The sequence below is a fragment of the Arachis hypogaea genome, chromosome 20, assembly GCF_003086295.3.
Source record: "Arachis hypogaea cultivar Tifrunner chromosome 20, arahy.Tifrunner.gnm2.J5K5, whole genome shotgun sequence".
NCBI lineage: Eukaryota > Viridiplantae > Streptophyta > Magnoliopsida > Fabales > Fabaceae > Arachis > Arachis hypogaea.
In genome coordinates, this window is record NC_092055.1 from 33,852,744 (window position 1) to 33,866,861 (window position 14,118).

At 39.2% G+C, this 14,118-nt stretch overlaps 1 non-coding gene across 1 annotated transcript; it reads left to right on the forward strand.

Annotated features, from left to right (window-relative positions):
* Positions 1–13,503: 13,503 nt before the first annotated feature.
* LOC112787291 (small nucleolar RNA R71) lies at positions 13,504–13,611 on the forward strand. The gene has a single exon (XR_003194711.1). It is a non-coding gene; the product is annotated as a small nucleolar RNA R71 (small nucleolar RNA).
* Positions 13,612–14,118: the final 507 nt, after the last annotated feature.

The window sequence follows — 14,118 nt, forward strand, 5'->3', positions numbered from 1 at the left end:
ATTTTCATTCTTTTAGCCATAAAACATAGTAGTAAGCCTGGTAATTAGCTGAAGCTAGGAAATAGAGATAAGTTGGGGGTGAAGTAAAGCTGAAAAAATGATGAGTTAGGTATGGAAACATGTATACTTGGAGTGCAATTGGTGCTATGACTTTGATTGTATGAATATGCAATATTTATAAGCACTCAAATGAATATTATTTGTCTTAAGCACTCAAATGATCTGAGATACGAGTTTTCCTGGGTAAAGAATCGTGGCTAGCCACCTCGTGTTCCAGGTTGAAACTCGATAATCTGTTGACCCTACGTCGTAAGGGTGACTGGGCACGTATAAATTCCTGGGAATTGTAACCCCCATTGAGTAAAATGAATGTATGATTTATGAATAAAAAGAGAAAAAGCTATGCATAGACTCATGGGGATGCGCGACGGGGGACAGTCCAAGGGTTTAGCAAACCGGACTTGTCGGGTTGGTTTGATAGCCGACAGATGAGCCTCATCAGCCATAGGACAGGCATACATCATGTGCATATTCTCTGATTTGCTTGCTTGTGAACTATATGGGATTGCATATGTGATTATAATTTTTTATTTGTTATAATTGTTATCTGTACTACCTGTGAACTACTTGTGTTTGACTTGTTTTGCTTGTTTGCCTGTGCAACTCATGGGAGACGGAGGAAAGGAGGAAAGGTGGGAAAGTTTAGTGTATAACTTAAGTTTGGTTAGGTTGAGAACCTTTAGACGACCACCTATTTATGGCTTCTATTTTAGTTCCTTAAGCTTTACCTCTGAGTGTCGGCGTTCTAGGATTGCCTCTGGCATTTCCAGGACCTTATATCTTATATGCGTGGCACTTTTACCATGCTGAGAACCTCCGGTTCTCATTCCATACTGTGTTGTTGTTTTTCATATGCAGGTTGAGAGGCTCCTCGGTAGGCGTTTGGACTTCTGTAGCGGAGCAGTTTCTGGGTTTTATAGTTTATGTTTATTTATGTACATATCTCTCCGAATAGCTACTTTATTTTGTACCTCTTAAAGGTTTATGGAGAATTAGGGTTATCTTTGTATTTTTGGATTTTGGGGTATGTATATATGTATGTAAATATTCTCCGGCCAGCTTTAGCTTCGCAGGCTGAGTTAGGAGCTCATTATTTTGTTTTCTTGTCTCTCTACTTCTATTTTCCTATTTAGTGATGCCTATAAATTTTAGATTTCTTCGCACGCAAGTAACCCGGTTTTCTGAGTGTTGCGCTTTTTGTTTTGCGAATTTGCTTTACCCATTTTCCAAGGCTCCTCGTATACTGTATTCTTTTGAATATCATTATTATATATTTTGTTTTAGAGGTCGTAATACCACACCACCTCTATTTTACGGCTTAAGCGTAAAGCTCTGTGTGGTAGGGTGTTACACTGTACCTACTATTTTCTATGCATCAGTTGCATATTGTGGTTTCTTTCCAGGAACAATATGATCATGAAGATTTTGGCCAAGAATTGTGAAGAGGGCTTGTTGTTGCCACGTAAAAAAGTTATTCTCGTGCAGCTTCTCTAGAATCAGATAAAGGAGAAGACGATTTTGCGCAGTATCATTGATGGTGAGAGCCGTGGAAAAAAAAAGAAGAGGCACCAAGGATCTTATGCTCTTGATACCATGTGAAATCTTTAGAAGAGAGACACAAAATTGAACGAAAAATAAAATCCTCTATTATGACTCTACAGTTTTTTCTTTACAATAGATGCAGAAGGCCTTTTATAGGCAACCAAATAAACCAAGCCACACAATATACACACTCAAGATTTTAAAATTAAATTACCACTTTATCCATTATCACGTACTGACCTTGTTTGTAACTTATCTTTATCATTTACACACAAAAACCAGAACTCTCAATTTCTGCAACATCACAGAAATCAGATTTTTGACACCAAATTCCAACGATCATATCTTTTTCTACAAAATTCTGATTTCCATAAAATATATACCATTTTAAATTTCTTTGAATTATCTTTTAATTGATACAAAATTCAATCAATTTCAAAAACTATAGCTCAAGATATGATCTGCCAAAGTTTGTCAAAAATCCATTTTCACCAAAAACCTTTAAACTTCAATTTCACCAAACTCTCAATCCAAAATCACTTATTCCACATTCAAAATAGTCCTAATGTACCTAAATCATATTCATATACCTTTTTATCATTCTTTAACCTAGCAACACCTAAAATCATCCATTCCATACTCCAAATTCTACTTGTAAACTCAAATCTCAACAATTTACATCACAAAATATCATTTCACCATTCTCTATCAACATCAACAAAATCTCATCATTCATTAACGTTCACAAGCATCCAAACCCAATATCACTACTCAATATTATCATTATTCAACTTCAATCTCAATAATCAACAACAATATCAGAATTCATTAAAATCATCACAAGCACCAATTCATTAAATTCATTGAATGACGCGTTCATTGCCTGATCCGAGCTTAGCCGTTTTTGATCCTGAAATTGAAAGAACTCTTTCACGTATTAAGCGAGCTTGACATCGGTTAGCCTCTGAGGATGGTGAAGTGATTATTATCGATTCACCAGTCTCATCTGAGGGCGAATCGAAACCGCCATCTGAGAGCGAGACAAGCTCATTTACTACTGATTCAATTGATTCACGTGCAGGTAACATGGCAGCACCTAGGAGGATTACTCTCCAGGAGGTAGGAGCCCCAGATTTTACACTGCAACTGTATCAAGTGCATCATCCAACTCTGGCTACAGATTTTGAATGAAAGACTGCACTAATCAACTTGATGCCCAAGTTTCATGGCTTACCTGCTCAAGAGCCTATCAAGCACCTTAGGGATTTACAGATAGCATGTTCTACTGTTAGAAGTCATGGTGCAGATGAAACTTCTATTCTGTTAACTTCCTTCCCGTTTTCTCTTGAGGGAAAGGCAAGGGAGTGGTACTACACTCAACCAGAAGCAACTGTTACTAACTGGGATACGCTTAGAAGAGAATTTTTGGAAAAATACTTTCAGGCTGAAGTTACTGATAGATTGAGGAAAGAGATTTAAATGATTGTTCAAGGCGAATCCGAGACTCTATACGAATATTGGGAGTGCTTCAACAATCTCCTGGACGCATGTCCCCATTACATGATTGATAGACTAGTATTGATTAGCTACTTCACTCAAGGCATGAACCCCCAGGATAAGACCACACTGGAAGGGGCTAGTAATGGTTCTTTGAAAAAGTACAAAACCGCAGATGAAGCATGGCAGCTGATCAGCGACTTAGCTGAGTGATGAACTGATTTCCTATCGGTAAAGAAATTCACAAATATAATCGCGTTGTAAGTATAGCTCCTAAACCAACAGAAAATCTTTTCATACAAACGTTTGGTTGTCACAAGTAACAAACCTAGTAAAATTTATAAACCGAAGTATTCAAACCTCGGGTCGTCTTCTCAAGGAAATGCAGGGAGGTGTTCTTATTATTAGTTATGGAAAACAGTGTTTTTGGGTTTCAAAAGGTTTGAACAAGGAAAAATAAATTGCAGGAATTAATAAATTAATATCTAATAAAACTCTTGGAAAGGTATGAAAATTTGGAAGTCCTATCCTAGTTATCCTTATCAATGGTGATGAGAATTGAGTTTTAATCCCACTTAGTTAACTTTTACTAAAGCAAAGGAAAGTCAAGTGGACTAATTAGTTTGATCCTCAAGTCCTAGCCAACTCCTAAGAAAGGACTAGAGTTATCGGAATTCAATTCAATTAGCAAAAATAACAATTATCAATCACGATGAGTTTGATAACTCAAGAGTCTCCAATTAATCAATTAAAGCCAAGAATATAAAAAGCTAAATAAGAATCATAAATCTGAAATACCTCAATTGCACTAAATAAAGAAAATCCTAACATAAATGGTTCATAAGCCAATTTGGCAACATAAGTAATCAACAAATAAAAGCATTAAAGTATCTGAAAGCAAAAGAGAAACATAAAGTAAAAGGAATATTGAACCTGAGAGCACGTTGAAATCCTAAATCCTTTAAGAGGAATCCTAATCCTAAAACCTAAGAGAGAGGAGAGAACCTCTCTCTCTAAAAACTACATCTAATTTATGAAAAGTGAATGATGGAAGACATCTTCATAAATGGATGCATTCCCCCACTTTATAACCTCTAATCTGTATTTTCTGGACTTGGATCTGGGCCAAAAGGGTTTCAGAAATCGCTGGAGCGTTTTCTGCAGTTTCTGCACGTGGTGTCTGTCACGCGTCTGCATGGGTCACGCGGTCGCGTCATCTGGGAGTTTTCCTTGTCACGCGTTCGCTTCGGTCACGCGTACACGTCATTTGCGTTCTGCTCAAGGCACGCATCCGCGTCAGTCACGCGTTCGCATTGCTGCCTTTTCGCGCTAGGCACGCGGCCGCGTCGACCATGCGTTCACGTCGCTGCCCTTTTCTTCAAAACTCCATTTTTGTGCTTTCCTTCCATTTTGTATGTTTCCTTTCTGTCCTCTAAGCCATTCCTGCCTTAGGAGATCTGAAAATACTTAACACACAAATCACGGCATCGAATGGTAATAAAGGGTAATTAAAATTAATATTTTTAAAGCATAGGAAACATGTTTTTCACATATATCACATAATAAGGAAGGGAAAGTAAAACCATGCAATTTACATGAATAAGTGGGTGAAGGATTGAATAAATCACTTAAATTGAGCACAAAATACATCATAAAATATGGGTTTATCAACCTCCCCACACTTAAACAATAGCATGTCCTCATGCTAAATCCAAGAGAAAGGGTAAAGTTAGAATGATGGAATCTCATGCGATGCATTCTATTCTAAATGCAACTACCTAAATGAGTCATGCAATTCTAGTTATTATTCACTTGTATATAAAGCTTACATGTAGTTAAACTAATTCATATCCTCAAGGAATCATATGTGCATAGCCAAACCCTGGATAATGTTAAAGCACTTTTATAATTGAGATGGGTAAAAGTATTTCACAAACTTGCAAGACAATTAACAATTAAGCAGAGATATATGGTGATGAGCTATTGAACCCTCACTGGATTTTGTGTTTACTCTCTAGTCACTCAGTGTTTATCGAGTTAATCACTCTATTCTTTTTCTATCCTTGCTTTCTAAAATTTTGTTCTTCATTTAACCAATCAACAACTATGGAATACAGACATACAAAAATCATGAGGTCGTTTTCAAGGTTGTAATGGGGCCAAGGTGAAGGTAAGGGTATATGTATAAGGCTAAGTGAGCTAACAAAGTGAATCCTTGATTAGTCTAAGATCTCACCTAACATACATACTTTATATAATTTAAAGTGCTTTACCTAGCTATTCAAACTTCTTTCCACTTTTGTGTTACATGCTCATGTATCAAATTTACTTTTAAATTTTGTTCCATGTGCATTGATTCTTGGGATTTTGCATTCGGGGTAATTTTTGTATCCCCTTATCTAATTACTTAAAAGTTTTTTTTTTGCACATGGTATTTTAATTAATTTGGTTTCACATGAGCATGCTTCTCAAATATTCAAATAACTTTTTTTTTTCAATTCCAATTTCCCACTTTTTCTATCATTCCATGTTCTCATAAAATTTCCCACATTTAAATAATACACAATATCTATCTTAAGCTGACCAAGGATTCAACTTGGGATTTTTATTTTGTTTTTTTGCTTAAGGCTAGTAATGTGGTTATAGACTGAGGGGGATTAAAAGCTCAAGGGGGCTAACAAGAGTGATGTAAAAGGTAGGCTAATTTAGGATAAGTGAGGAAAGATTCAAATGATGGCCTCAATCATCTCTTGGTATGTATCTATATTCTATATTGGACATATAGATTAAAACAAAGTAAAGAACACCAGAATGAAAAAGAAGGGCAAAACACACAGGAATGAAATTTATGGTTTGAATGTAACCATACAATTAAGCTCAAAAGTCACAGGCTGTGTGTTCTCCAGCTCAAAAATCATATATCAGTTATGTATGTCATGCAAGTAGAAATCAAGAGTTCCCATTATTCTCAATGTAAATCTTAGGGTGGCCCTTAAAATCTTAGTGTTCCTCCTTGAAGAAATTTTGTTAACCAACTAACATGTAATGCTATATATACAAGGTGTGTGGATGTTTGATTATGTTAAAGTCTCTAGTTTACTTCTTTTTTTTTTCCAATTAAATCAGACTATTATATGCAAAAAGGGTAAACTATACTAATTAATCCACATATTCTATAACTAATAAGTTTAGAGTTTCAAACTAAACCAAATGTCTAAGATATAAACTAAAGTGTAAAATACGGAAAATAAAGTAAAAATACAGCAAAAGAACAATGTGCAAGTGCTGAAAAATAAAAATAAAAATACAGAAAAATAAACAAACTAAGATAGAAGAGTCTGAAGTGGTTCTCCAAAAAGATAGGCCAGGGATGGCGACCTCCCCACACTTAAAATATAGCATCGTCCTCGATGCTCACTCAAGCTGGGTGTGAAGAAGTGTCATCACCGGAAGGATGGGCTGCTGGTGTCTCTGTGGTGGCCTGGGGGTCTACAGTCTCTATGTGTGTAGTGGGATTTGTCTGATGCAGTGGAGGTGCTAACTGGAGAGGAATCTCCGGGTCTGCGGCCTGGATCTGGTGAGGCTCCTCATGCATGGCGCAGCCTGTTCTGGTCCTCCCTGCTCGGCCTGGGTAGGTGCCTCCTCCTCATGCTCGTCTGCCTCCTCCTTAGATGGTTATGATGGTGTGTCAGGCTCAGAGGGAATGTCATGGTGGCCAGTGCGGAGCAACAACTTTAAATGCTCATAGCATCGCTTGTTCCGACACTCAGATCTCGCATATCGCCGCTGGTTGCGGCGCTCTGGTGCACAAAATTGTGATCTCAGGCGACAGCGCCAAAAACTCTGTACGCACGTCTTAATAAATCATTTTTCATTCACAACTTCGGTACAACTAACCAGCAAGTGCACTGGGTCGTCCAAGTGATAAACCTTACGTGAGTAAGGGTCGATCCCACGGAGATTGTCGGCTTGAAGCAAGCTATGGTCACCTTGTAAATCTCAGTCAGGCGGATAATAATTGATTATGGAGTTTTCGAAATTAATAATAAATAAACAGAAAATAAAGATAGAGATACTTATGTAAATCATTGGTGAGAATTTCAGATAAGCGTATAGAGATGCATTCGTTCCTCTGAACTTCTGCTTTCCTGCTGTCTTCATCCAATCAATCCTACTCCTTTCCATGGCTGGCTTTATGTAAGGACATCACCATTATCAAAGGCTGCTTTTCATCCTCTCTGGAAAATGGTCCGATGCGTTGTCACTACATGGCTAATCATCTGGAGGCATCACCGTGGCCAATGGCTGCATCCCATCCTCTTGTGAAAATGGTCCAAATGCTCTGTCACTACGCCCAGCACTCACGAGTTTGAAGTTCGTCAGAGTCATTCAATCCCAGAATCCTACTCGGAATACCACAGACAAGGTTTAGACTTTCCGGATTCTCATGAATACCGCCATCAATCTAGCTTATACCACGAAGATTCTGATTAAGAGATCCAAGAGATACTCATTCAATCTAAAGTAGAACGGAAGTGGTTGTCAGGCACGCGTTCATAGGGAATGATAATGATTGTCACGTTCATCACATTCATGTTGAAGTGCGAATGAATATCTTAGAAGCGGAATAAGTTGAATTGAATAGAAAAACAGTAGTACTTTGCATTAATTCATGAGGAACAGCAGAGCTCCACACCTTAATCTATGAGTGCAGAAACTCTACCGTTTGAAAATACATAAGTAAAAGGTCCAGGCATGGCCGAATGGCCAGCCCCCAAAACGTGATCAATATGATCCTAAGATGAACGAAAAATCATAAGATTTCTAATACAATAGTAAAAAGTCCTATTTATACTAAACTAGTTACTAGGGTTTACAGAAGTAAGTAATTGATGCATAAATCCACTTCCGGGGCCCACTTGGTGTGTCCTTGGGCTGAGCTTGAAGTTTTCACGTAGAGAGGGCATTCTTGGAGTTGAACGCCAGTTTGTAACGTGTTTCTGGCGTTCAACTCTGATTCGTAACGTGTTTCTGGCGTTTAACTCCAGACAGCAGCGTAGAACTGGCGTTCAACGCCCTTTTACATCATCTAAACTCGGCCAAAGTATGTACTATTATATATTGTTGGAAAGCCCTGGATGTCTACTTTCCAACGCAATTGAAAGCGCGCCATGTTGAGTTCCGTAGCTCCAGAAAATCCACTTTGAGTGCAGGGAGGTCAGAATCCAACAGCATCAGCAGTCCTTCTTCAACCTCTGAATCTGATTTTTGCTCAAGTCCCTCAATTTCAGCCAGAAAATACCTGAAATCACAGAAAAACACACAAACTCATAGTAAAGTCCAGAAATGTGAATTTAACATAAAAACTAATAAAAACATCCCTAAAAGTAACTAGATTCTACTAAAAACATACTAAAAACAATGCCAAAAAGCGTATAAATTATCCGCTCATCACAACACCAAACTTAAATTGTTGCTTGTCCCCAAGCAACTGAAAATCAAATAGGATAAAAAGGAGAGAATATACTATAAATTCCAAACTATCAATGAAACATAGCTCCAATCAGATGAGCGGGACTTGTAGCTTTTTGCCTTGAATAGTTTTGGCATCTCACTTTATCCATTGAAGTTCAGAATGAGTGGCATCTATAGGAACTCAGAGTTCAGATAGTGTTATTGATTCTCCTAGTTCAGTATGTTGATTCTTGAACACAGCTACTTTATGAGTCTTGGCCGTGGCCCTAAGCACTTTGTTTTCCAGTATTACCACCGGATACATAAATGCCACAGACACATAATTGGGTGAACCTTTTCAGATTGTGACTCAGCTTTGCTAAAGTTCCCAATTAGAGGTGTCCAGGGTTCTTAAGCACACTCTTCTTTTGCTTTGGACCTTGACTTTAACCGCTCAGTCTCAAGTTTTCACTTGACACCTTCACGCCACAAGCACATGGTTAGGGACAGCTTGTTTTAGCCGCTTAGGCCAGGATTTTATTCCTTAGGCCCTCCTATCCACTGATGCTCAAAGCCTTGGGATCCTTTTTATTTGCCCTTGCCTTTTGGTTTTAAGGGTTATTGGCTTTTTGCTCTTGCCTTTTGGTTTTAAGAGCTTTGGCTTTTTCTGCTTGCTTTTTTTTTTCACTATTTTTTTTTCTATTATTTTTTTTCTGCAAGCTTTGTTCTTTGCTGCTTTTTCTTGCTTCAAGAATCATTTTTATGATTTTTCAGATTATCAAATAACATGTCTCCTTGTCATCATTCTTTCAAGAGCCAACATATTTAACATTCTTAAACAACTTCAAAAGACATATGCACTGTTCAAGCATTCATTCAGAAAACAAAAAGTATTATCACCACATCAATATAATTAAACTAAGTTCAAGGATAAATTCAAAACTCATGTACTTCTTGTTCTTTTGAATTAAAACATTTTTTCATTTAAGAGAGGTGATGGATTCATAGGACATTCATAACTTTAAGACATAGTTACTATATACTAATGATCATGTAATAAGACACAAACATGGATAAGCACTTAACATAAAGAAAACGAAAAACAGAGAATGTAAGAACAAGGAATGAATCCACCTTAGTGATGGTGGCATTTCCTTCTTAAGGAACCAATGATGTCCTTGAGCTCTTCTATGTCTCTTCCTTGTCTTTGTTGCTTCTCCCTCATTGCTTTTTGATATTCTCTAATTTCATGAAGGATGATGGAGTGCTCTTGATGTTCCACCCTTAATTGTTCCATGTTGGAACTTAATTCTCCTAGGGAGGTGTTGATTTGCTCCCAATAGTTTTGTGGAGGAAGATGCATTTGAGGCATCTCCGGGATCTCATGGTGATAAGCTTCATGCGTCTCTTGAGCTCCATGAATGGGCTCTCTTGTTTGCTCCATCCTTTTCTCAATGATGGGCTTCTCTTCCTCAATGGGAATGTCTCCTTCTATGTCAATCCCATCCGAATTGCATAGATGGCAAATGAGGTGAGGAAAAGCTAACCTTGCCATAGTGGAGGACTTGTCAGCCACCTTGTAGAGTTTTTGAGGTATAATCTCATGAACCTCCACCTCTTCTCCAATCATGATGCTATGGATCATGATGGCCCGGTCTATAGTAACTTCAGACCGGTTTCTAGTGGGAATGATTGAGCGTTGAATGAACTCCAACCATCCTCTAGCTACAGGCTTAAGGTCCAGTCTTCTCAGTTGAACCGGTTTGCCTTTTGAGTCAATCTTCCATTGAGCTCCTTCCACACATATGTCCATGAGGACTTGGTCCAACCTTTGATCAAAGTTGACTCTCCTTGTGTAGGGGCGTGCGTTCTCTTCCATCATTGGCAAGTTGAACGCCAACCTTACATTTTCCGGACTAAAATCTAAGTAATTCCCCCGAACCATGGTGAGATAATTCTTTGGGCTCGGGTTCTTACTTTGATCATGGTTCCTTGTGATCCATGCATTAGCATAGAACTCTTGAACCATTAGAATTTCGACTTGTTGGATGGGGTTTGTTAGAACTTTCCAACCTCTTCTTTGGATTTCATGTCGGATCTCCGGATACTCATTTCTCTTGAGTTTGAAAGGGACCTCGGGGATCACCTTCTTTTTGGCCACAACATCATAGAAGTGGTCTTGATGAGCTTTGGAGATGAATCTTTCCATCTCCCATGACTCGGAGGTGGAAGCTTTTGTCTTCCCTTTCCCTTTTCTAGAGGATTCTCCGGTCTTGGGTGCCATTAATGGTAATGGAAAAACAAAAAGCTTATGCTTTTACCACACCAAACTTAGAATTTTGCTCGCCCTCGAGCAGGAGAAGAAAGAATAGATGAAGAAGAAGAAGAAAATATGGAGGAGAGGAGGGAGAGGTGTATTCGGCCAAGAAGAGAAGAGAGGGTTGTATGGTGTGAAAATAAGGAAGAATGGAGGGCTATATATAGGGAAGGGAGGGGGGGTAAGGTTCGGCCATAAGGGTGGGTTTGGGTGGGAAATTGATTTTGAATTTTGAAGGTAGGTGGAGTTTATGAGGTAGGTTTATGGGGAAGAGTGGATGACGTGAGTGGTGAAGTGGTGATAGGGAAGAGAGATTGAGGTGATTGGTGAAGAGTTTTGGGGAAGAGTGTTTATTGGGAAGAGAGGATGAACATTGAGAAGAGGGAAGAGAGTGAGTGGTGGTAGGTGGGGATCCTGTAGGGTCCACAGATCCTGAGGTGTCAAGGAATTGCATCCCTGCACCCATTAGGCATGTAAAATGCCTTTGCATGTAATTCTGGCGTTTAAACGCTGAATTGATGCTTGTTCTGGGCGTTCAATGCCCAGATGCAGCATATTTCTAGCGTTGAACGCCAGCCATATGCTTGTTTCTGGCGTTCAGCGCCAGCTCTTCTTCACTGTGCATTTCTGGCATCTGGACGCCAGGATGCTGCTTGTTTCTGGCGTTCAACGCCAGAAACATGCTCTGTTCTGGCGTTGAACGCCAGACAGATGCTCCTTACTGGCGTTTAAACGCCAGTGAGATCCTTCTCCAGGGTGTGATTTTTCTTCTGCTGTTTTTTTTATTCCGTTTTCAATTTTTATATTTATTTTGTGACTCCACATGATCATGTACCTAGTAAAACATGAAAAACAATAAAAATTAGATAAATAAAAATTGGGTTGCCTCTCAACAAGCGCTTCTTTAATGTCAATAGCTTGACAGTGGGCTCTCATGGAGCCTCACAGATGTTCAGAGCATTGTTGAGACTCCCCAACACCAAACATAGAGTTTGGATATGGGAGTTCAATACCAAACTTTGAGTTTGGTTGTGGCCTCCCAACACCAAACTTAGAGTTTAACTGTGGGGGTCTGGTTGACTCTGTTTTGAGAGAAGCTTACTGTGCCTCTTTTCCATGTTTACAGAAGGATGACCTTGAGTTTTAAACACAAGGGAGTCCTCATTCAATTGAAGGACTAGTTCGCCTCTGTCAACATCAATTACAGCTCTTGCTGTGGCTAGGAAGGGTCTTCCAAGGATGATGGATTCATCCTCATCCTTCCCAGTATCCAGGACTATGAAATCAGCAGGGATGTAAAGGCCTTCAATCTTTACTAACACGTCCTTTACTTGTCCATAAGCCTGGTTTCTTGAATTGTCTGCCATCTCTAATGAGATTTTAGTAGCTTGCACCCCAAAGATTCCCAGTTTCTCTATTACAGAGAGGGGCATGAGGTTTATCCCTGAACTAAGGTCACACAGGGCCTTTTCAAAGATCATGGTGCCTATGGTACAAGGTATTAGGAACTTTCCAGGATCCTGTTTCTTCTGAGGCAATATCAGTTGATCCAGATCACTTAGTTCATTGGTGAACAAGGGAGGTTCATCTTCCCAAGTCTCAATACCAAATAATTTGGCATTCAGCTTCATGATTGCACCAAGGTACTTGGTAACTTGCTCCTCAGTAACATCCTCATTCTCTTCAGAAGAGGAATACTCATCAGAGCTCATAAATGGCATAAGGAGGTTTAATGGAATCTCTATGGTCTCTAGATGAGTCTCAGATAACTTTGGTTCCTCAGGGGGCAACTCCTTATTGATCACTGAACGTCCCAGGAGGTCTTCCTCCTTGGGATTCACGTCCTCCCCTTCTTCCTTGGATTCGGCCATGATGGTTATATCAATGGCCTTGCACTCTCCTTTTGGATTTTCTTCTGTATTGCTTGGGAGAGCACTAGGAGGGGTTTCAGTGACCCTTTTACTCAGCTGGTCCACTTGTGCCTCCAAATTTCTAATGGAGGACCTTGTTTCATTCATGAAACTGACAGTGGCCTTAGATAGAACAGAGACTAAGTTTGCTAAATTAGAAGTATTTTGTTCAGAGTTCTCTGTCTGTTGCTGAGTGGATGATGGAAAAGGCTTGCTATTGTTAAACCTATTTCTTCCACCATTATTAAAGCCTTGTTGAGGCTTTTGTTGATCCTTCCATGAGAGAATTGGGTGATTTCTCCATGATGAGTTATAGGTTTTTTCATAAGGTTCACCAAAGTAATTTACCTCTGCTATTGCAGGGTTCTCAGGATCATAGGCCTCTTCTTCAGAAGATGCCTCTTGAGTACTGTTAGATGCAGCTTGCATTCCATTCAGACTCTGAGAAATCATATTGACTTGCTGAGTCAATATTTTATTCTGAGCCAATATGGCATTCAGAGTATCAATTTCAAGAACTCCCTTCTTCTGAGGCGTCCCATTACTCACAGGTTTCCTCTCAGAAGTGTACATGAACTGGTTATTGGCAACCATGTCAATGAGTTCTTGAGCTTCTGCAGGCGATTTCTTTAGGTGAATGGATCCGTCTGCCGAAGTATCCAATGACATCTTAGCTAATTCAGACAGACCATGATAGAATATATCCAGGATGGTCCATTCTGAAAGCATGTCAGAAGGAAACTTTTTGGTCAGTTCCTTGTATCTCTCCCAAGCTTCATAGAGGGACTCACCTTCTTTCTGTCTGAAGGTTTGAACATCCACTCTAAGCTTACTCAGCTTTTGAGGAGGAAAGAACTTGGCTAAGAAAGCCTTGACCAGCTTATTCCAAGAGTTCAGGCTATCTTTGGGTTGAGAGTCCAACCACACTCTAGCTCTGTCTCTTACAGCAAAGGGGAAAAGCATTAGCCTGTAGACTTCAGGATCTACTCCATTAGTCTTAACAGTATCACAGATCTGCAAAAATTCAGTTAAGAACTGAAAAGGATCTTCAGATGGAAGTCCATGAAACTTGCAGTTTTGTTGCATCAGAGAAACTAATTGAGGTTTAAGCTCAAAATTGTTTGCTCCAATGGTGGGGATGGAGATGCTTCTTCCATGTAAATTGAAATTAGGTGCAGTAAAGTCATCAAGCATCCTCCTTGCATTATTATTATTTTCGGCTGCCATCTCCTCTTCCTGTTCGAAAATTTCTGACAGGTGCTTGCTGGATTGTTATAATTTAGCTTCTCTTAGTTTCCTCTTCAGAGTCCTTTCAGGTTCTGGATCTGCTTCAACAAG